The sequence below is a fragment of the Myodes glareolus genome, chromosome X (genome assembly GCF_982192425.1).
Source record: "Myodes glareolus chromosome X, mMyoGla1.1, whole genome shotgun sequence".
Classification (NCBI taxonomy): Eukaryota; Metazoa; Chordata; class Mammalia; order Rodentia; family Cricetidae; genus Myodes; species Myodes glareolus.
Genome location: NC_142053.1, coordinates 22,016,226 through 22,038,783, shown reverse-complemented (window position 1 = coordinate 22,038,783; position 22,558 = coordinate 22,016,226). Strand labels below are relative to the sequence as shown.

Genomic DNA, 22,558 nt, shown 5'->3' with positions numbered 1-22,558 from the left:
GAGTTCATCCTCTAGTTGGCCTTTGTCTAAAATGGAGCTCTTTTTCAAAATGGAGTTTGCTCAGTCTCTTCATTCCCTCTTCTTTCTTGTACCTATGATGGTCCATAGTCACATCCTGCCTCACCTAATTCCATTAGGCGCCTCTCAATTTCTTCCAACAAGGGTTGGTGGTGTGGACAGCATACCTCTCCTGTGCCATTTGTTGCTACTGGTTGATATTTGGCAACCATTAGCTGAATTGTCCCAAGTCTCTCTTTCATGAATTGTACCAACCTACTCAAAATGCACAGGCCAAAAGTTAAGAGTAAGATCTATATGAAGAGGGGGCCAAATAAGGTGGAAAGTAAAGTAGTCAGCCAGGGGGAGCTGTTAAACCAGGATTCATCCCTGATTTGCCTCACATTCTCTCTTATGCTTCCCTAGTCCTCTCACGTTGGCCATATTGTCTTTTACCACCCCAGAATGATCCATATAAAAACAACATTCTTCCCCTAATGCAGCACAAAGCCCTACTTGCTGGAGAAGAATTAGGTCTAAGCCCCTTCTATTCTGTAAAACAACTTCAGCCAAGGATGTTAGGGATTCCCACAAGTGAAAAACGGAATTCTCTAACCACTCTACATCTATAGCGACGCATAGGTCGGAATGATGTTGACTCTGGGAAATTATGGATGCTGTCCCCATTCCCAGTCTGCCTAGGCTAGCTCCCAGCAAAATACTCAGGGTGAGAGTGGACACAGGATCTCTCTTAACTCGCCCAAGGACTGGGCCTTCTAGTCTATTTAACAGTTCCTCGTTTGAGTGATAAAGCAGCCCGGGGACCAGTTGCACCAGGACACAAAACTCTTTGCTGTCATTAAGGACCTTTGTATGTACACATGGTATTAATCCAGAGGAACATGTCCACCAAGTATCATTAGGAGGAATTAGATAACCTTGAGAGGTTGGAGAGGCTAAGGTTTGATTGTATAGTGCTTGTGTGTTGTTTGGCACAGCACCTATACAGAGCCTTTGACCTGTTACTTCTTGAAGGGTCAAGCTGTCCTTAGAATGCCAGCGACCCTGGTCATGATCAGTCTCCAAGGTATAATTCCCCATAATAGCAATACCCTCACAATAAGGGGGTGCAGTGTCATAACAAAGCCAAGAAGAGGATGTTATGCTGGTCTCTCTAGAATTCAAAACCAGAAATGATCTTTGCACCAACTTGAAATGCATCCATTTCAACTGGGCCCATGCCCGGGGTGACAGTGTTGTCAGCTACTGTTAACATCAATGATGACAGTAATAACATTATCAGATGATGAACAGAAGGGAGAGCAAGTAAAAGAAAGACACCGAGGTTGAAGCCTGGGGAGTTACTATTGTGGTGTTGCCAGTTGAGAGCGTGACTGTTCTCAATAGAGGTGTGGTGATGAGCATGGAGGTGGTGAGCTTAGGTTTAGGGGCTTGTGGGGGCAGGCTTGGACTTGGGCCTGGATTTAGTTTGATTAGGCCCTATTACTATTCCAGTGGTAGAATAGCCAACAAGCAATCTTATGGTGAACATAGCTTCTGGGTCAGGGGCCTGTCCAAACCATCGATGCTTATTGTAATGCCTGATTCCCCAAATCTACTCTTTGAGCCAGTCAATTTCTTTCTGCTTCCCCATCTTGGTAAAGGTTATATTTATGGGGCTATATCAATGCTCCAAGCTGTCTCCCACCTCTGTTTTCTCAAGGCTGGGGAACAACTATGAGTTGTCTCTCTGTTACATGGCCTGGGGTAGGGGAAGTGAGGCATTTTAGGGAAATATAATCTGTCTTAAGTGGGGTGTTCCACCATAAGTACCCGGTAGACACGCAAGACCAAATGGTGTAGTAGTAGTCATCTCATCCCCCACATCTTGGCTGGTCTTTCCAGTCTCTGCCAGCATTATGTTGTGGGCATATGTAAAAATGTGGTTGCCTGTGCTGCAATACTGAAGCACCATAGGGCAAATGAGGACTTATTTCTGGGTCATAAGGGGGTTAGAACTTGCAGAGATCTGCAGTTATACTGGGGAACCAAGTGCCAAATGGGGCCATCTTAGGTATTTGGGCTATGACATTCTTATCCTGAATGTATCCCTGGGTAGTTCTTATGAGTTGACAAGTCAAATTTAGGGAGCATGTGAATTTCCTGAGGAACATCTCATAGGCACAGTACATACAGTCAGCAAAATTATTAAGATTGTCACTGCTTGAAATGCCAAATTCACAGCTTGCGCTGGTTGCTTGGGTCCTTGGTGACCTCCCATCCTTCTCTCGTGTAGTTTTCTTTGGATACAAAAGGGTTAGCTGGTCTGGCATGGGTATTGTAAATCCAGGAGGTTACACTATCAACCTTGATGGCAGTTGGTGTAGGCAGCAGAATGACAAAGGGTCCCTTCCACCTGGGTTCTAGTGTTTCTTGGCCATGTCTCTTAATGTAGACCCAGTCCCCTGGGATTTGGGGGAAACACCAAACTCATAAAGGGTCCCAAGCTTTGACCACACACATTTATGTACCCATTGAACTCTCTGTTATCCAACTCTGCTAAGAGTTCTGTTTGCAGGCTGGGAACAGTGGGGGGTGAGATACCAAACATAATCTCAAAGGGTATCAGCCCCATTTGATAAGGAGAGTTTCTAACCCTAAACAGGGCAAAGGGGAGGAGGGTTCCCAGTCTGCACCAGTATCCAAGACTAATTTAGTAAGGGTCTCTTTTAGAGTTCTGTTCATGTGCTCTACCTGTCCTGAATTCTGGGGTCTATATACACAACGCAATTTCCAATCACTCCCCAGGACAGTGGCTAAACTATGACTCACCTGGGACATAAATACCTGTCAGTCATCTGACCCTATCATAGTAGGAAACCCATACCTGGGCAGGATGTCTTCTAGGAATTTCTTTGCCACCACCTGTGCAGTCTCATGTTTGGCAGGGAATGCTTCCGGCCAGCCCAAGAAGGTGTTTATAAGCACTAACAAGTATTTATACACATACCTGCCGAGTTTGACTTCAGTGAGGCCCACCTCCCAATACACTCCAGGCTTCTTTCCTCTGAGTCGGGTCCCAGGGTGCTTAGGATTGGCAACCGCATTGGTTAGTTGACAGGCCTTGCAATTAGAAACTGTCTGCGATTTTCTGCTCTCTGTCTCTGATTTTAACTTCAGAGCGCCTCAATCAGTCTTGCGTTCTATGAATTCCCATATGAGAGGAGCAGTGGCTCTTTTGGAGCTGCTTCTGCCCCAGTTGGTCAGGTGACGTGACTTTACAATAAGCTGAGCGCCACCATCCTTCCAGACATTGTGTCATAGGGAGAGACGTTTATGCAAGTCATGTCCTCCTGGGAGTATTTGAGAGTTTCAGGTAAGGCCGGGGCCCTGGATCTACCAGGACTACAGCCAGGACTGGGTCCTGTACCACTACTTCCTGAGTGGTCTTATATGCCAAATTGCTGCCTCTGGGAATAGGTCCATCACCCTTTTGGTGCCCCAGACACTGTGTGATGGCCACTTTATTAGGCTTCCATAAGGCTTTGAGAAGGGCTAGAATCTCATCATTTTTGATAGTCTTCCCCTCTGCAGTCAACGGTGCCTCCTTTTATATATTTGCCCCAGACACATGTGCAGTGGCAAATGCATAACAGCTGTCAGTGTAAATATTGATTTTTCTTCCCTGTTCCAGCTCCAGGACCTTTGTCAAGGCCACCAGCTCTGTTCGCTGTGCAGAGGTGCCAGCTGGCATTGCTTCAGCCCAGACCACCTCCTCCGACGTGGTCACTGCAGCCCCTGCACACCTCTGTTCATTTTGAACAAAACTGCTCCCATTAGCATACCAGGTAACCTCTGCATCAGGCAGAGGGGTGTCTCTCAGGTTAGAACGGACACAGTGTACCTGGGCCAGGATTCTGGGACAGTCATGTAGAGGAGCCTCCAGGTCTGAATCGGGCAGTAAAGTAGCCAGGTTCAGGGCTGTGGGTACCTGGGATGTTATTCTGGCAGGGTTAAGTAACAGGGTCTGATAGTGGGTCATTCTGGCGTTACTCAGCCATCTATCCAGGGGCTGCTTGAGGACTCCTTCCAAAGCATGAGGGGTGCCTATAGTGAGGCTTTGTCCCAAAGTCAATTTATCAGCATTTTTTCTTACTAATAAGGCACAGCTGCTATTGTATGCAGGCAGGGAGTCCATCCGGCTGTTTTTTTTTCTTTTTTTCTTTTTTTGACAAACAGGCTACCAACTATTTTCAGGGATCCAAATTCTATGTCAAGACACCTTTAGCTATTCTTCTGTGTTCATTCACAAACATGTGAAAGGGCTTCTTCACATCTAGTAGACCCAGTTCTGGGGTCAATTACAGGCTTTGTTTGAGTTTGTCAAAGGTCTGCTTATGGTGTTCTGTCCATAGAAAGTCCTGCCCTTCCTTAGTGGCCTCATATAGGGCTTTGACCAATTCAGCAAAGTCCAGGATCCACAAGTTGCAACAGTCTACTGTTCCTGGAAACTCTCTCATTTGGCCATGGTGGGAACCAAAATCTTAAGGACCATCTCTTTTCATGCATCCGAGAGCCACTGTTGTCCTCCTTTTAAGATACACCCCAAGTACGTGACCTGTCTCTTGTAGATTTAGGCTTTTTTTGCTGAGGCACGGTACCCTAGGCTTCCTAGGGCTTACAGTAACTGCTCAGTTCCAGTCAGGCAGGTCTCCTGATCTGCAGTAGCTATCGGTAAGTCATCAACATATTGTAACAGGCTAACATCTGGGTTTTGAGTCTGGTACTCAATCAAATCTTTGTGCAGACTTTCATCAAAAGTGGTGGGAGAATGTTTAAATCCTTGTGTCAGTCTGGACAATTTAATTGCCTGCTGACCCATATTTCTGGGTCATGCCTTTCAAAGGCAAAATATGGTTGGCTCTTGGAAGCCAAAGGCAAACTAAAAAAGGCATCCTTCAGGTCCAGAACAGGATACCACTGCTGATCCAGGGGCATTGAGCTGAGCAGAGTATATGGGTTGGACACTATGGGGTGTATGTTAACCACACTTTTATCAACCTCTCTCAGGTCCTGGACTAGTTGGTCTATAGTCATTGGTGTGTGGTTTCTTAACAGACAGCAAAGGTGTGTTCCAGGCTGATTGCACAGGCTGGGGGATCGATCCCCAAGTCTAATAATTGTCTGATATGTGAGGTGATACCCTTTTTGGCCTCTAAGAGCATGGGATATTGGCAGACTTTGACCAGATCTGCCCCCTATTTGATCTCTACATAAACGATGGGGGAGGGGCAGGGAGCAAGCAATATCAATCCCATACTCCCTGTTTCGGCTTATACCAATGGAAATTTTTGGAGCTATTTTTCCAGTTGGGGTTCAGGTTCAATGACCACTTGATGCAGCCTATGTTCTTCAACCAAACTATTAGTCATTAGTATCTAAACAGGTTTTCCATCTTCATGGAGCAGCTTAGCCCTTTCATCAGAAAAAAATATCTGAGCTTTCATTTTTGCCATAAAATCTCGGCCCAATAGGGGATAGGGGCATTCTGGAAGTGCCAGAATAGAGTGGGTTACCTGTCCCATTCCTAACTCCACTTCTCATCAGGTAGTCCATGAATAGGGATTCGCCCCTGTGGTTCCTTGGACCCAAGTCTTTTTGTTGTCCATGGGCCCATCGACCTTGAAAAGAACTGAATTTTGAGCTCTTGTATTCACCATGAAATTGACCCTTTCCCCCTCCAACTCTCAGGATTATCCTGGGATCTGGGAGGGGGACCAAACCCTGTCTGCCCTAATCACTGTCTATTCACTGTCTATTCTTAGGCTAAGGACTTTGGCATTGTCCTTAGTTCTCTTCTTTGGACATTTTGGGCAGTCTCTAGCCCAATGCCCTTGTTCCTTACAGTATGTAGATTAATTCTTTCCTAGCTGGGGTCTTTATTACCTCCCAGTGTCCCATCCTCTTCTCCAGCAGCAAGGCATTTCAGTTGCTTCCTGAGTTCTGCTGTAGCAGCTAGCTACAGGGGCTGGTTCTTGTGCTACTTCTTTTTCATTTCCTTCTCATTTGTACTTTTCCTTTCATAGTACACTTTCTCTGACACTGCAAATAATTCTCTAATATTCTTTTGTCCTAAGCATTCTAGCCTTTGTAATTTTCTCTTGATATCTGGAGCTGCCTGATTAATGAATGATAAAGTCAAAGCTGGCACATCTTCCTGTGACTCTGGATCATATGGTAAATATCTTCTGAAAGATTGACTCTTGTCACTGCTCTGAAAATGTCACTGGGCTCTCAGCTAATTCCTGCCTGACATCATAGAACTTGTTCAAATTTGCAGGCCATCTTGCAGCTGCTTTGAGGGAGCCTGGCAATAGATTAGCAGATTCCCCTTATCTTCTGACATGTTGTAGTCCTGCTCAGGGTAGGAATTTTGGGAATGCGGTACCTATGCGAGCTTGGCTGGTCATAGGCTCTCCAATGAGTCCCAGAACCAATTTCTGGGCTTCCACCTGGACCTGGTTCCTCTCGTCCATGGTGAACAGGATCTGCAAGAGCTGTTGGCAATCATCTCAAGACAGGTGATGTATGAAAAGAACAGTTTCAAGGAGGTTAATCAAGTCTCAGGGATTCTTGGAGAAAGGGGCATTTTGAAATTTCCAATTATAGAGATCATTGGTGGCAAAGGGCCAATAACAGAAATGTTGATTCCCATCTTGGTCAGGAGTTACAGTGGTCCTCAGAAGGACGAGCCACAGTGGAATCAGGAGCCCCCACCTCTGTCTCCAGGTGCCTCTGGTCGACCCTGATTCCCCCTCCTGCATGGGACTTACAAGGGGTACAGGATGCTTTTCTTGAGCTACTGCTGGTGTAGACTCAGATTTAGGGGTGTGGATATAAGAAGGGAGAAAAAGAAGTCTTCTTCAGAATTTCCACCCTAAAAGACTTGGGGGGGCAGGTGGGACTGAGGAAGTTGAGGTGCCCTTACCAGTTGGGTATTTCTTATCTGCTGCCAGTATCTTGACCTGCTGGGAAAGAAAAGCCTTAACCCAAGAGGGAGGGTCTTCTATCAGACCTCTCCAGGTTACAGGGTAAGGTATCTGATCTGGGTGTCCAGCTCGAGGTCTGAACACAATGTCCTTCATAACCCCAATTAGACCAGCATTAAAGGTCCCCTCTAGAAGTCATCTGACATTAAAAGCGGGCCATTCTGTGCTGCAAAGAGTAATGAACTTTCCTTTGTGAATTTTAATTCCTTGTTTATGAGCCACAGCCACATGGTGATACACAGATTACTAGAAATTGATTAAATTAAGATATGAGTTAGACAATAAAAAGCTAGAGCTAATGGAACAAGCAGTGTTTTAAATAATACAGTTTCTGTGAGATTATTTTGGGTCTGAGCTGCCGGGTAGCTGGGAAACAAACAAGCAACCTCTTACAAGAAACTGGGGCCCATTTGGGGCTGACTACATCTACAAAAAAAACATGAGAAAGCTTGGAAAGGAACTCTAGACACAGAAAAACAAAGTTTAGCTGCATTTTTTTTCTGGCTGGCAGTGTGCTGCAGTTCCCATAAGAAAGGTTTCCCTGATTTAGCAGTAACAGAAAAAAAAAATGAGCTGTTTTGAAATAGAGCTTCCTGGGCCTTGCCGCCAGCACAAACTCTGGTTCTTTCAGGAGTGTAACATGAGGGGCCAGCTTGTTGGGGTATCTGTTCCCGCCCGGTACCCCACAGCCGGCAAGTCCCAGAGAAAATCAATCACACAGAGATCTCTATAAGTTATAAAGCTGATTGGCCCATTAGGTCAGGCTACTTATTAGCGCTTATAACTTTTGTTACCCCATTATCCTTATCTACGTTAGCCACATGGCTCAGTACCTTTCTCAGCTGGGCAGGTTACATGCTGCCTCTGTGGTGGTCTGGGCAGGAATGGCAGAGGAAGCTTCCTGCTTTCCAGAATTCTCCTGTTCTCATTGCATCACCTCTACTTCCTGCCTGGCCAATCAGCGTTTTATTAAAATACATGATTGACAGAATACAGATAATTCTCCCGCACCACAGGAGACCTAGCATTTAAATGGGGTTTGTGAGCAGAGTGCTACAACTTCCTTAATGGCAGCATAGACTGTGTGTGTGCCTAATACTCGGGCTGTGAATATGGCTTGCACTAAACAGACCTCCACCCTGCCATATTGAACTAGGCAGAGTCAAAAGGCAAAGCAGCCTTAAAAGTGCTTAGCATTTTAAAAAATGCTCCTGGACAAAAAAGAATTACAGGTACACAATAGGACAGATTCAAACATAAAAGACCTCTAAATGAGTCACAGTGCTAAATAAATGTATGTAGGCTTGGGAGAGAAAAAAAGAGTATAAAGAGTTATAAAAATAAATAAGTGGTTTAAAAAACAAAACAAAGTCTTTAAAGAGATAGTACAGTTATAGATTAAAGAGTAAAGATAATAAAACAAATATTAAAAGTAATATAGTAAAACAAATAAGCCATGTAAAGATGAAATACACACAGAGAATCTGGATTTTGTATATTATTGTTTTCTTTAAATTTTTTTGACTGTGAAGGAGCTTAGTAAACAACATATATACTTTAAAGGTATCTTGACTTCAAAATTTGAGTCTAAGGATACATTGCTTTGAAAAAGAGGTTCTTCTTTTGTTTCCACAGAGGATGAGAATCTATAAAATCCTTCCAGACTAAAATTGTATGATGGACCAAGAACCCCCAAAAGGTCACCACAAACACCCCCCAAAATTAATTTACCCAATAAACAGCAGAAACTAGTTTGGAGAAAACTTTCCCTAATTTCCTAAATGATTGTTTATAAATGTTTGTTTACATTTAAAGGTGGATATGCTATAGAGATATGCATTGGTATGAATCTTGATTTATTGATACAAATTTAAGGTCAATTTTGTTATACTGTGTATATGTATTTCTGATCTTGATTAAAATATTGTTTGTGCAGCTCATTTAAAAATGTATAATTAAGAAATATAGGTTAATAGATAGTCATCTATAATAGTTAAGCTTGTAGTCATGTTAGTTAGGTTTTCTAGATATATAGAGATATATTTCAGTTAGATAGGTATTCTTCAAATCTTTCAGAGACCTTCATAATATGGCATTTAAAATCTTTAAATTATTAACTTAAGACTTTTCATGACAAAGAGACACATCTGCTCCTGGCAGCAAAAATCTACTTCAAGAGGATGATGGGCATTGAAGAGGCTCCTCATGGAGTTTGCTAGCCATTTGGGTAAGAAACTGCTCTTTTCTGGACTGCTTGATAGTATGCTGTGTGAACTGGACATGCAGAACCCACAAAAAAATGACTGCTAAACTTGCCTATAAAGGTGAGACAATCCTTTGGGGTTCCTGCTTCATGAAAGAGTCTGCAAGACATTCTTCAGGACTCAGAAAAAAGTAACTGACAAACTGCCAATACAGGCGAAACTGTCTTTAAAATTTCCTGCTTCATGAAAAAGTCTGCTAGATACTATGGGCCTGTAGGCTAAAGACAGATGCCCCAATGGTACAGAAAAACTTTGGGTGACTGTATAGGTAGTGAGATATCTCTGTCAATTCTAGAGTTTTGGAAGTTGCTTACAATACACTTCTAGTTTACTTAGGTAATATTATATCCTTCTGGAGTCTTTGATGGAGTTGAAGAATAGACAGATAGTTGTAGTTTTCCTTAGTTATGAAAAAGATAAAACAGATATAAATATTATTAATTGCAATTCTTGCTTGATACCTGTTTTGTTACATGTAATTTTATGTTATGGTCCAGTGCCAGCCCAGACCATAAATTATTTCTCTGGACCAGAGGGGAGGTGTGGGATTAAAGATACAACTCACACGGCTTTATTGGGAGGGAGTTTTCAGTGATCCCTCATGAAATCCTGAGTTCACATTCTGAAAATTTACTCCGTGTTTATTCTCCAAACAGCTTTTATACCAAAGTGTAAACTGAGGGGGAAATTCATTAGCATTCTGTTTCCTAGATAACCAGACGAATGTCTCTGGTCACATCCATACCTTTGACCACACATTTCTATGTTCATTTTGTCACATCTTTCTGTCTTCCTGCTCTGTATGCCAGTTCTGTCACATAGGTCGAATTAGCACCTCTTCCCAGGCAATCTCCATAATTACAAAGAAAGGAGCAGAGTGATATTAGCATATCCTGATCCTTTTAGGATGGCAACATCTGACTGACAGGCTATGTGACTACTTTCTGTGTGGCCAGGTATGGGCTGGCCTGTAAGTTTGGTCACCATACAATGTAGGGCCTGTATAATATTGCCCCACAATTTTACTACGTTAAAGTTAAAACCTTCCTTTTTATTTAAATAGAAAAGGGGAGGTGATATGGGAATCCCCTCTGTATGCTATGAATACCATTGGTTAATAAAGAAACTATCTTGGGCCTGTGCAGAGCAGAATAGAGGTAGGCAGGGAAAACTAAACTGAATGATGGGAGAAAGGAGGCAGAGTTAGGAAGAAGCCATGGAGCCCCGCCAGAGACAGACACCAGAACTTTACCTCGTAAGACACAGCCACATGACGATACACAGATTACTAGAAATGGGTTAAATTAACATATAAGAGTTAGCCAATAAGAAGCTAGAGCTAATAGGCCAAGCAGTGATGTAATTAATATAGTTTCTGTGTGATATTTTGGGAGTCTGGGCAGCCGAGAAACAAACAAGAGGCCTTTCTACAACACATGATTATCACATCCTTCCAATGAACAAAACATAAGCCTAAGGATGAGGAGGGGGACTGTCCCATAATTTCTACCTCAGTCAGATACACAGAGACAAAGGTGCCAAAAACAGACAACACACAACACCGAGGGCACACAAAAAGATTTTTCCCCAACCAGTCAACTGACAGAGTTTCAAAAACAGTAATATCTTGGGATTCTCAGGAGGGAGCAACAACCCTCCAGGCTCAATCACACTGAAAACCATTCAAATACAAGACTCTCCATCTCTTCAACATCATTACCAAATTGTACAAAAAGAACTAATTTTTTAAAACCTGAGTCAACTTATAACACAGAGGAAAGCTACAATTAGTCCCTAATCAGACCAATGAAAACAATTATAATTGTCCTCAAGTATATTTGTTAATTATATCTATGAAAAGCATTGTCGTGGAAGTAAGTCTTAATAAGGGCCCTGAGAGTCCCTGCTATAGCAGCCAGAAATTCTACCTATTTCGCCAGTGACTGTTTCTCTAATGAAGAGATAACACAAAACTTTTTATTAACTTTTTATTAACTCCATTGCTATTTTTGGAAAAATCTACTGTGTCTATTGATATAAACAGTCTCACACAAAATAGAAAAGCTTCCTCTATTTTTTAGATGGAAACCATGGCAAGCTCAGCAAGAAACAGTAAGGCCTTGCTTCAACATTACTTCAGGTACTAGAAGGCAAACTATAATTCAAACCTTCAACTGTTTCAGCTCAAGGTATCTGGCTTTTTGTTTTTGTTTTATTAGTTGGTTAGTTAGTTTGTTTGTTTTTGATATTTTGGCTTTTTTTACTTGTTTTTGATATTTTGGGGGTTTTTGTTTTTGTTTTGTTTTTGTTTTTGTGTAGTTGACCTGAACCTGCTCTGTAGATAAGGCTACCATTGAACTTGTAGTGATCCTGCTGCCTCTGCCTCCCAAGTACGGGCATTATGGGCATGTACCAACATGCCAGGCCATAACAGTTACTGAAAGCCCAATAAGGAACTGACAATTGACCAAAGTGGAATGTGGAGAAATCAATGAGTTTATTAGCGTTACCTACAGGAATGTGGAAGACTCAATGGGCAGCTGCATCACTATAGAGCTCCCTGTAAAAATTCCAGGCATGCAGTTTGGCTGGTAATTTCCATAGAAGTGGTTACTGCTTGTATAATTTTCAAAGGGCCCTGAAAATCTTGTAGGTTTGGGGGATTTCCTGAATGTTGTGAGTTGTTTATTTTCTGAGCCATGTAAGTTTTGTTTACTTGAGTCTAAGGCTCTCCTTCCAGGGTAGAATAGTTCAATTTGGACGAAATTGCTGTACAAGAATTCATTCTGTTCCTCTGGTCACTGCTTAATATAAATTTCAGGGAGAGTTAAAAGGAGGGGGAATAACTGATATGCCACGGGCTATGCAGCTAGCAAGAAAACTGGGTTTTCCTATTGTTAGTTGAGTATCTGTTCCCACACCTGCTTCCATTTGCCTGTGAGTATCTGCCCCTATCCCAACAAGCAGTTGTTGATAGTGTTTATGGAGTCATGCATTTGAATATGTCCCTAAGCTTCCGAAGGGCAGAGACTAGTTCTCATATTTCCCAATAGTTCCCAAGATTATTATGCATTTCTTCAATTCATTCCACTTATGTTTCTTAAGTAACTACTATGTCTAAGACAATGTATGTTAAGGACCAGGAAAATACAAACTAAATCACACACAGCCCAGTCTTCAGGCAACTTGTGAGTAAACAGATAAATAACCTATTGCTTACCATTGGTTATAAGGTTTGCCTTGTGTGCATTAGTTATAGAGTTTGCTATTTATTAAGCTATTTATGTGTCAGATTAATGTGTGTAATAGCTCAGATAATTCTCAAAACAACCCTGTGAAGTAGGTTCTGTCACTGTTTCTTTTTACAAATGAAAAAAAAAACTTCAAGGCACTGAATAGTGAAGTAACTCACCCAACGTTCTACAGATAGCAAAAATAAAATACCAAGACTGGAGGACTCTTTAAGTGACCTCTGGTCACTACTTCATCTTAACTATAATGGTTCACCCTACGTTTTGGAAGAAGACTAACACTGAAGAGAAATGGAACCTCTTTATTATCACAGACTTGGGACAGCACTGTTGGTAAAAAGGGAATCCTAACAGCAAGGCAATGGTGTCACTGTTTCTGTCTTCATAGTTGTATGATCCAAACAATGGAAAAAAGACAAGACAGGTGTGGCGGCACATGCCCGTAATTCTAGCTCTCAAGAAGCAGAGGGCAGGGAATTATGAATTCGAAAATAGCTTAGAATACTAATTGAGACCCTATCTAAACACAAAACAAAAGAGGGGGCTGAAGCGATGGCTGAGAGAGTTAAGTGTGCTTGCTGTTCTTGCAGGAGATCTGAGTTCTAGGACCTTAGCTCTGTTCCTAGCCTCTGTGTTAAGTGACTCACAACTGCGCCAGGGAACCCACGCCCTCTTCTGGGCTCTACAGGCACCTGCACCCATCCACACAAACCAACATAGACACATACAACACTAAAATGAGGAAGGACGAACTGCGACTCAGACCCAGAACTACAATTCCCGGAAGGCGATGGGGCATTGTGAGGTGGCTGCTGGAACGCCGGAAGTCTTGTGTGCGCAAGCGCGGTGGTGATGAGGAGATGCGAGACCGTTGCTGTTCGCGGGTCACGCCGCGCGCCTTGGAGTAGGAGTCTGTGAGACAGGCCGGTCTTCAATTAATGCCAGCGTTCAAAACCCCTGAATCCGTACACACAGTGTACAGGACATAACTTCAGGAGATTCCGGACCGGTAGCGAAGTCACCACTACCAACTTCACGTGGAGACGGGCTTCCAGTAAGGCTTCTTAACTGCTCTCAGACATGATGAGTGTCCCTGCCTTGGAGAAGGACCGTGAGAACATTACGCATGAATTGCTTTCAAACCTCAGCCACCCCAAGAGCTCTTCAAGGAAATGGCTAGAGAACAAAGGCAGTGACAGAGTCTTTGTGATCATCCGTAGGCCTAAGCTCAATCAAGAGAACTTTCCAGGTATTCCCTGGGACTCCCTTCCAGATGAGCTGCTCCTTCGAATCTTTTCCTACCTGTGCCTCACTGGGCTAGTCAGGGTTTCCAGAGTTTGTAAAAGGTGGTACCGCCTCTCGCAAGACGGGTCTCTCTGGCAAACCCTTGACCTTGTAGGTATAAATCTGCACCCGGATGTGACTGTCCGTTTGCTTTCTCGAGGGGTGATTGCCTTCCGCTGCCCACGCTCGTTTATGGAACAACCACTGAGTGAAAGGCTCAGCTCTTTTCCTGTAAAACACATGGACCTGTCGAATTCAGTTATAAATGTGTCAAGCCTCTATGGAATTCTGTCTGAGTGCTCCAAGTTACAGAATCTAAGCCTGGAAGGCCTGCAGCTTTCGGATCCCATTGTCAACAGTCTTGCCCAGAATGAAAACTTGGTGCGACTAAACCTTTGTGGGTGCTCTGGATTTTCTGAGTCTGCCATGGTGAATCTGCTAAGCAGCTGTTGCATACTGGATGAACTGAATCTCTCCTGGTGCTTTGAGTTTACTAAACAGCATGTGAAAGCAGCTGTGGCACATTTATCAGCGACCATCACCCAGCTCAACTTCAGTGGCTACCGAAACAACTTCCAGAAAACAGATCTTCGTACCTTAATTAGACGGTGCCCCAACCTTATCCGCCTTGATTTAAGTGACAGTATCATGATAAATCAAGACTGCTTTCCAGATTTTTTTCAGCTCAACTACCTTCAACACCTCTCGCTCAGCCGGTGCTATGATATAATTCCCGAGAGTCTACTTGAACTTGGAGAAATCGCCACACTAAAAACACTACAAATTTTTGGAATCATGCCAGAAGTTAAGCTGCGGGCATTAAGAGAATCCCTTCCCCATCTGCAGATTAATTGTGCCCATTTCACCACCATTGCAAGGCCAACTATCAACAACAAGAAGAGCCCAGAGATTTGGGGTATCAAATGCCGACTGACTGTGCAAACGTGCATAGAAAGTGTTTGCCATAGGCCGATGTCATCCCTTCCTTTGGAATGAGGAACAGCAAAATCCAGTTTCTGAAGACCTTGGTTACCTTTCCTATTGGTTTTACCATAACCCTCATTGTATATATATGTTTAGAGAACCATTTGTAAGGGAGAACTATGAAGTATTGCTTTTTCAAGAATATAGAGATGTTTCCTTCAGTGCTATACCCTCAGATTCCAAGTGTTAGGTCTTTAAGTGAGCCTATAATTTCAAAATAGCTTTTTAGAGCAAAATTTGAGTCATCTCTTCCAAGTGCCTTTCAGATTAAGTCTATTTAGAATTGAGTTTTAAAAATTACTCCTGGTTCACAGTTTTCATAGCTTGTTATCTCTTTTATTATTCAGTATTTTATAAAACCTGATTTTGAAGAACAATAAGCTATATGTTTGGTGAGCTGGATGGAAAGAATCATAGGCTGCTAGTGTTTGAAGTAGCCATTAATGTACTATGTATGTTCCCACGTTGTGCCATGTCCCCAGAATCCTAAATTTGATGAGGAAATATTTTATTTGTACTTTAATAAATAGTGATGTGAGACTCCCCTCTGTATGCTGTGAATGTTTTATTACCATTGGTTAATAAAGAGCTGCTTTGGCCTATAGCAGGGCAGACTAGAGCTAGGCTGGAAAACTAAACTTAGTGCTGGGAGAAAGAAGGTGGAGTCAGGCAGATGTCATGTACCTGCCAAAGGAGAAAGATGCCAGAACCTTACCACTAGGCCACAACCTTGTGGTAATACACAGATTAGTAGAAATGGGTTAATTTAAGATGTAAGAGCAAGCTAGGAATATATTTAAACTATTGGCCAAACAGTGTGGCAATTAATTTGGGTCTGGACAGTTGGGGAAAAAAAGTGCAGTCTCAGACTACAAAATGAAGCTTGCCTGAAGATTAGAGAATAAAACACCTGCACTGATCAGCCTTACAGACAGGCAGTGGGGACACACACCTTTAATTCTAGTAGCCACATTAGTACCGCCATAAAAACTGGGCGGTAGTGATGCATGCCTTTAATCCCAGCCCTAGAGAGGAATATAAGATGGGTGGAGACAGCTCTCAGACAGTTTCATTCTGAGGATTCCTGGAGGCAGTATCACCATTTCAGACAGATGTAGAGGAAAGAGACAGTGACTGGCTATTTTGCTTTGCTTTTTAATGGTTTTTTTTTTTGGGGGGGGGGAGCGGTGAGAGACAGTTTCTCTGCTGCTTTGGGAGCCTGTCCTGGAAACAGCTCTTGTAGACTGGGTTGACCTCAAACTCACAGAGATCTGCCTGCCTCTGCCTCCTGAGTGCTGGGAGTGCCACCACCACCTGGCTTATTTTGCTTTTCTGAACTTCGGGTTGAACTCCAATTTCTGTCTGAGTTTTTATCAATTCTGCTACATTTAACGACCAATGTTTGGGGTATGAATTCATGAAAAAGCAGTTTTCCTGAGGCTTTTTAGTCAGAGGCATAGGATAGAGATGCACATGGGGCTCCCCCAAAAGCTACATGTAAGGCTCTAGCCCCACCTGGATAGGCTTTCTTTCCGGGTTCCCCTGAGTCTCTGAGCAAGTTTGGGATTTTTCTCTTGTACCCTTTAGGCAGCCCCAAACTCGTGTGCTTTTCCCAATCTGTGCATTTTTTCAGACAGGTGGCTCTCTCTCTCTCTCCATCATGGGTTGCAAGCTCTCCCTGAAACCCCTTCTCAGCTGGCTGCCAAACTAGATAGCTGCCTTGAAATCCAGTCAGGCTTTTACTGATCTACACAGCAGTAATTGTTGGACCCTGAAGTCCAATCACCAAGGAGTAGTTGCCCCAAGAGGTCACTTTCACACCAGAGTTGATGTAAAAGCATGAGAATTTTAATTCTGTCATGACAGGGTCACTCAGCATTCAAGCCAAGGACCCCGAATAGCTGGTAAGGCTACTTTTAAAGCAAAAAGCCATAGGAACAAGGAGGAAGGGAAACTCGGGGGTTGTTTTCCAGCTATTGGGATTGGCTTATTCAAAGGGCTATTAACAATAATTGGTCTGAGCCAGGGCTGGAAGGCGGTTGCCAGATCAGGTGAGGTAAGAGAAAACATTTGAGGGTTACTTTGACCCCTTTCCAGGGACTGAGTCAAAACATCAGGAACTGAGTCAACATCTTAAGGGTTATCTTGCCCCAATTTCAATAACTGAGTTCTATCTGGAGAACATTCACAAAGACTCAGGGAAATGGAAAGTTTCCAACATTTCAGTACATGTGTGGGTAATTGTTAGATTCCTGGTTCCCAGGGGAGGGGGGGAAACACTAAGGCTGAGAGGCTTAAGAGTTATTTCAGAGTTCTACACAATAAGCCTCAGATCTTCATCAACATCATCTGTGGATTTGGTGAGACAATTGGGAATTCTTAAAGGGAGGAATTACTTAAAATAAAGAGTTTTTTCCCACATTAAAAATGGGGAAAACATTATAATGGACGGATTTGGGTCTCTGTATGATAATATGCTAGACAGTTTAAAAATGGAATGATTAAGGAAGAAGATATCTAATTTAGATGGGATTTATACAATGTCAATTGTAAACATTATCATTATCATTTTTGTCTTAGCACTAAAAAAGTTGGTTAATCTGAGTGCTAAGATGCAGGCCTTAGAAAACCCTAATAAAAGAGATCACAGGGATATTCAAATCAAGATAGAATAGTTTAATGAAGAGCCAAATTCAGCATTGCATTGTAAGAATTGAGAGGAACAGCCTAAGGTTTTCAGACAACCAACCTTAATATAGCCAGTAACCTTACAGGAATTGCCAAATGGTAGAGGCTCTGTTACAGCTAACTGAACTCCTATGCCATTGTTAGATTTAAAAAGATTCAAGGAGCCAGGTAGTGATGGTGCACACCTTTAATCCCAGCACTTGGGAGGAAGAGGCAGGTGGATCTCTGTGAGTTAGAAACCAGCCTGATCTACAAGAGCTAGTTCCAGGACAGGCTCCAAAGCCACACAGAGAAACCCTGTCTCAAAAAAAAAAAAAAAGATTCAAGGAAGCAATAGTCTCATATGGCATGCATGGGCAATTTGTAATAGAATTATCCCTAACAACTGGATAGATTTGGTTAAAGGTGTTTTAGCACCTGGTCCACTATTACAATGGATTACCTCATTCAGAGAAGAGGCTAAGATTATTTGTAACATGATGGGCCAGCTTGTTGGGGTTTCTGTCCTGCCCAGTACCCCACAACCGCCAACTCCCAACGAAAATCACACACAGGACTCCATAAGATTATAAAGCTGATTGGTCCATTAGGTCAGGCTACTTATTAGTTCTTATGACTTATCTTAACCCATTATTCTGATCTATGTTAGCCATATGGCTTGGTAGCTTTTTCAGCTGTCAGCTTACATCCTGCCTCTTCAGTGGTCTGCGCAGGAATGGCAGAGGAACCTCCCTGCTTCCCAGAATTCTCCTGTTCTCATTGCATCACCTCTACTTCCTGTCTGGTTTTCCCGTCTATACTGCCTGCCTGGCCAATCAGCGTTTTATTAAAATATGATTGACAGAATACAGACAATTCTCCCGCATCCATTATTGAACAACGGAGTAAAGCTAGAGATGGAGAAATCTCCCAAGATCAAATTCTTAGAGGAGACTATGCTACTATAGAAAGGCAGACTGTATATGATGACCACACCCTGAATTTATGCCACCCAGGAGCTTTGAATACTTAGGACAGAATTGCAGAAATAGGAAAGAAAATTGAGTCATTTACTAAAGTTATGCAGAACCCCAGGAAAGCTTTTATGGGATTCTTAAAGATTGATTCAGCAGTAAATATAATGATACAAAATTCAGAAGCTAGAAAATAATAATTGAATCTCTGACTTTTGAAAATGCTAATTCTCTATGCAAAATGATAATTAGATCATTAAAGGCAAGGTCAGCACCTTTAGAGGAACAGATCCAAGACACAATTAGTATTTAATCTCATGAAGAACATGATGAAGAATAGTTAGAAGAGGTGATTTCCAGAGGTTTGAGGGAAAATTGAAATGTCAAATGTTATAATTGTTGCAAAAAGGTCAACTTAAAAGAGATTATAGACAGGGCATTCCTAGAAACAATGTTTTTTCTAAGTATAATCCATTCAAGATGTCCCTCCCTTCTAGATTATGCAGAAGATGTGGCAAAGGAAGGCATGGAACTAAGATCAACAAGAGATATTCAAGGTATTCCTTTGCCATCAAGAAACTCCACAAGGGGCCTCTAAGAGGCCCCTATGCCAAATCCAGTTCAGTCGTTTCCTGTCATTGTAAAAGAAAGACCTTCCCAGGGTAATTAAAGAACCTAATGCTTATTGTAAGAAACCATACTGCTCTGGATATTAGAAGAGTTATAGAATGGAGAAAAAATTAAGGACAAACCAAAAAGTGAGTATTTGGGCAAACTTCTATAAATGAACAAAGACCACAATTAAAAATATGAATAAATGACATTGTCATTGAAGGTCTGGTAGACACAAGTGTAGATGTAACAATAATTTCATCCAAATCTTGGCATCCAAATTAGCCTCTTCAGGATTCTTCAGGATGTAAATGTTCAGTGTTTAGGGATTAGAACTTTATCTCAGTTAAAGCAGAGTGCAAGATGGGTTGAATGTATAGGGCCAGAAGGACAGAGAGGAAAAGTAAAGCCATATGTGGCTAATATAGCAATGAATTTGTGGGTATGTGCTTTGTTACAGCAATGGAATACTCAGATTAACATTTCCCCCAAACTTAGAAATCAACCATAGATTAACATATGTTTCTGGGGAAAATATTAGAAGATTTTATAAAGAACAGTCACTGAATATTCAGGTTGTGCAATAACAAGGCACAACAGCTGCTGATATTTCAAAGACACCAACAACCCTACCTTTAAAATTATTGACAAGCTCGACAATCTGGTCACCCGGCAGAGGCGACTCCTCCCTGCGGAGCTCTCCCGAATCCCATCCCAGCCTTTATCCAGGTACACCTTCCTCTCTTCCCCCCCTCCCCTCTGGAGCCACAAGATCTCCCCAGAGCTGCTCCCTTGCACGCTGGGCCTGGGCTGTGGACTCAGTCCGGCAGGGGCAGCTCCGGTGCTTTGAGAGCCTGCCTGAGGACAGGCAAGCCCTGTTTCAGCTCAATCACATTCCTGGCCAGCAAGAGAGAGTGAACTTCTAGCAGACTTCCATTGGAGGAGGGGTGAGTTTTCTCCTGGCCTGATGGCTTTGGCTAGGAGGAATTCAGACTTTCCCCGCCCCCCTCGACAATCTGGTCACCAGGCAGAGGTGACTCCTCCCTGCGGAGCTCTCCCAAATCCCGTCCCAGCCTTTATCCAGGTACACATTCCTCTCTTCCCCCCCTCCCCTCTGAAGCCACAAGATCTCCCCAGAGCTGCTCCCTTGCTCGCTGGGCCTGGGTTGTGAGTGCAACCCGGTAGTAGGGAGTGCCTGTGTTTCAATAGACTGCCTGAGGAAAGGTAGGCCCTCTGTCAGTGAAGTCCCTGCCCAACAAGGGAACCTGACCTGGTACTAGAAGATCCAGTAGAGAGCATTTGAAGGAAGAGATGGGCAGACGCCAAGGCAAGAACTCCTCCAACAATCTAAAAAACATGAAAACACCGGAACCCAATGACCCTACAATAGAAGGACTTGAACTTCTTAATTCAGAAGAAGTGGGAAAAAATGCCATTATCAAAGCAATAGAGTCCCTTAAACAGGATATGAATAACTCCCTTAAAGAACTGGATGAGAAGTATAACAAAAAGATTGAAGAAATGAGTAAAGAAATGGATGAAAAATATAACAAAAAGATCGAAGAAATGAGTAAATCCATGAATGACACACTGGGAAACCAAGAAAAAACAATCAAACAGGTAATGGAAACAGTTCAAGAATTGAAAACTGAAATGTAGGCAATGAAGAAAACACAAAACGAGGGCCGGCTGGATATGGAAAATCTAGGTAAACGAACAGAGACTACAGAATCAAGCATAACCAATAGGATACAAGAGATGGAAGAATGAATCTCAGGGTCTGAAGATACCATAGAGAAAATAAATGCTCTGATCAAAGAAAACAGCAAATCCAACAAATTCTCATCACAAAACATTCAAGAAATCTGGGACACAATAAAAAAACCAAATCTAAGAATAATAGGGATTGAAGAAGGAGAAGAACTGCAGATCAAAGGACCAGAAAATATATTCAACAAAATTATGGAAGAAAACTTTCCCAATCTAAAGAATGATATTCCTATGAAGGTTCAAGAAGCATACAGAACACCGAATAGGCTTGATCCAAAAAAACCATCCCCTCGTCATATAATAATCAAAACACAAAACATACAGATTAAAGAAAGAATATTAAGAGCTGCAAAGGAAAAAGGGCAAGTAACTTATAAAGGTAAACCTATCAGACTTACACCGGACTTCTCTATGGAAACCATGAAAGCCAGAAGGTCCTGGATACAGGTACTGCAGAAACTAAGAGACCATGGATGCAAGCCCAGACTACTATACCCAGCCAAGCTATCATTCACTATCAATGGAGAAAACAAAATATTCCAGGATAAGAACAAATTTAAACAATTCGCAGCCACAAACCCAGCCTTACAGAAAGTAATAGAAGGAAAATCGCAACCCAAGGAGTCCAACATTGCCAGCACTGCTTACAATAACTCAGACATCTAGCGACCCTTCACGAGCTTAACTCAAAGAAGGGACACATACAAACTCTATTAATCAAACAAACAAAAAATAATAATAACCGGAGTCAACAACCACTGGTCATTAATATCACTTAATATTAATGGACTCAATTCACCTGTAAAAAGGCACAGACTAAGAGACTGGATACGAAAACAGGATCCAACACTCTGCTGTTTACAAGAAACACACCTCAACCACAAAGACAGACATCTACTCAGAGTAAAGGGTTGGGAAAAGGTTTTTTTAAGCAAACGGACCTAAGAAACAAACAGGTGTGGCCATTCTAATCTCCAACAAAATTGACTTCAAACTAAAATCAATCAGAAGAGATGGAGATGGACATTTTATACTCATAACAGGAACAATTCATCAGGAGGAAGTCTCAATCCTGAATATCTATGCCCCTAATATAGAGCCTCCTACTTATGTAAAAGAAACACTTCTAGAACTCAAGGCAGTCATCAATCCACAGACACTAATAGTAGGAGACTTCAACACTCCTCTCTCACCAATGGACAGGTCAATCAGACAGAAACCTAACAGAGAAATAAGAGAATTATTGGAGGTATTGAATCAAATGGACTTAACAGACATCTATAGAACATTCCACCCAAATAGGAAAGAATATACCTTCTTCTCTGCAGCTCATGGAACCTTCTCGAAAATTGACCACATACTGGGTAACAAAGCAAACTTCCACAGATACAAAAAAATATTAGTAACCACCTGTGTCTTGTCAAACCACCATGGATTAAAGTTAGAATTCAAGAACAGTGCTACCCCCAGGAAGCCAACAAATTCATGGAAGTTGAACAGTCAACTACTGAATCACCCCTGGGTCAAGGAAGAAATAAAGAAAGAAATTAAAGTCTTCCTTGAATTTAATGAAAATAAAAACACAACATACTTAAACCTATGGGACACTATGAAAGCAGTGCTAAGAGGAAAGTTCATAGCACTAAGTGCCCAATTAAAGAAAACGGAGAAAGCACACATTGGAGACTTAACAGCACACTTGAAAG

General features: G+C 42.3%; 1 long non-coding RNA gene and 1 pseudogene across 1 annotated transcript in view; one reads left to right on the top strand and one right to left on the bottom strand.

Moving 5' to 3' along the window:
- Positions 1–22,558, bottom strand: part of LOC146889231 (uncharacterized) — an 87,959-nt gene that overhangs the window by 21,852 nt on the left and 43,549 nt on the right. The gene's annotated exons all lie outside the window — the stretch shown is intronic.
- LOC125410649 (S-phase kinase-associated protein 2 pseudogene) lies at positions 13,423–14,841 on the top strand (annotated as a pseudogene).